Raw genomic sequence first — 2299 nt, 5'->3', positions numbered from 1 at the left:
AAACTTCATCATCATTATGATCGCTATCTCAACCAACGTAAGTACCAGCACTCCAACTACACCATCAAATTTACTACCTCTATCATCAACCACCTTCATGATCAACCATCACCAATCCTGGTATGCCTAAATCCTGAAGTTTCACAATATGAAAGTGTAAGTCTAACACTCTCAAGGAAGCATGAAGAAGGTAAGCATTTTTCACCAGATTTTTTAATAAATGCTCTGAATCCATAAAGACAGTCCCATTGCAATTTTAAGCATGGAAAGACCATACTGAGACCTGAACATCTGAGTAGGGCTGATTTTGACTGAAATAGAGGTAGGTAGTAATTGACATTCCTCTTAGATTTGTGGTATAATTTGAGGTTAGGCAGAGTCCCAACACGTTTTTAAGAGCTCCCACCACCTCTTTGTTCCTCAGACTATATATGAGGGAGTTCATCACGGGGGTAAGGATGGCACTAAGGATAAAGAGAACCTGGTCCAGCTTGGCACTGTTATAAGAAGTAGGCCTCATGTTGACCAGCATGGCTGGACCAAAGTATAGGCTTACCACAGTCATGTGGGAGGGACAGGTGGCCAGAGCTTAATTTCTGCCCTCCAGGGAGTTCATGTGGAGGACAGTAAGGAAGATGAGAGCATAGGAGGATGGGATAAAGTACAAGGGAATGAGGAGCAACACAATGCTTGTCATCACTACAGCCTTCTCTTAAACATAGATGTCCTCACAGGCCAATTTTAGGATGGCTGTAACCTCACAGAGGAAATGGGAAATCTCTAGAACCACAGATGGGGAAATTCATAGCATACACTGTGTGCATGAGTGATATATGGGCACCTCCAGCCCAGGAAATGGAAGCCATCTGCAGACATACTTTCTGACTCATGATCAGGGTGTATCTCAAAGGGTTGTAAATGGTCACATAACGGTCAAAAGCCATGAGGGTGATGAGGATACACTTAGCAATTCCTAGAGTCAGGAAGAAAAAGATCTGGGTTCCACAGGCCACCTGTGATATATTTCTCTTCCCTGAGAAGAAACCTATTGTCATCTTTGGTACAGTGCTAGAGATTAATGTCAGGTCTATGAGGGCCAACTGGCTGAGCAGAAAGTGCATGGTTGTGTGAAGGTGAGAATGCACCCAAATCAGCAATATAAAGATAACATTTGTGGTTAGAGCCACAGTATAGATCAGAAGAATTGCAGAGACAAACACGTTTATGTGTTTTATACCAGGGAAGAGGCCCAAGGGGATAAAATCCATATTTGAAGATTCATTTCTTTTTTCCATGTTCTCTCTTGTTAGGAGTAATCAACTCTGGGAACAAATCATATTTATACAAATCACAAAAAAATTGTTGGAGTCTGTTCCCCCAAGCTCTTTCATTTATTTCATTTACTACAATTATCAGCAATAGCGGGCTGTGATATTTCTACAAATGACAACATTTTAGCCAATATAATTGCTAGTATCTCATGTCCCTGCCTATACCCTTTAAACAAACTGCTACCATGTGGGACAGTTAATGTCTAGGTTACATCTATTTGTTGTAGCTCAGACCTAATGCAACTTCTCCACTCTGTTCTATGTCATTGCTAAAAGACCCTATTCCCCTCTTCCCCCTTATGCTCTCTCACTGCCCTACATGAACCTTGATTAACTACATAATATATGTTTCATCCTCACTCAGCCAAACATTTTTTCCACTCCACTATGTTCCATACATGGTGCTAAGTCTTAGCAAGACAAAGACGAATAAAATATGATCTCTGATGCTAAAGACTTTAAACATTATTGGAGAACATGACCAGGGACAAGTACATATGAAAAAGTAATAAAGGTGTTGTAATGGATTATTACACTAATCTATGGCAAATAAGAAAAGAATATGCAACGGGGGGAAAAAGACAGTTTTTTCAATAAATGGTTCTGGGAAAACTGGACAACCACATGTGGAAGAATGAAACTCAACCATTATCTTACACCATACACAAAGATAAACTCAAAATGGATGAAAGAACTCAATGTGAGACAGGAATCCATCAAAATCCTAGAGCAGAACATGGACAGTAACCTCTTTGACACTGACCACAGCAAATGCTTGCAAGATAAATCTCTAAAGGCAGGGAAACAAAAGTGAAAATGAACTTTAGGGACTTCACCAAGATAAAAAGCTTCTTCACAACAAAGGAAAGAGTCAACAAAACTAAGAAACAACTTGTGGAATTGAAGAAGACAATTGCAAATGACATTTCAAATAAAGGGTATCCAAGATCTATGAAGAACTTCTCAAA

The 2299-nt window shown here is 39.7% G+C and overlaps 1 pseudogene; it reads right to left on the bottom strand.

Moving 5' to 3' along the window:
* Positions 1-256: 256 nt before the first annotated feature.
* LOC131831267 (olfactory receptor 2V1-like) lies at positions 257-1295 on the bottom strand (annotated as a pseudogene).
* Between the last annotated feature and the right edge of the window lie 1004 nt (positions 1296-2299).

This window comes from Mustela lutreola, chromosome 5, assembly GCF_030435805.1.
Source record: "Mustela lutreola isolate mMusLut2 chromosome 5, mMusLut2.pri, whole genome shotgun sequence".
Taxonomy (NCBI): Eukaryota; Metazoa; Chordata; class Mammalia; order Carnivora; family Mustelidae; genus Mustela; species Mustela lutreola.
The sequence above is the reverse complement of the archived record's forward strand: the minus strand, read 5'-3'. Positions and strand labels throughout refer to the sequence as shown.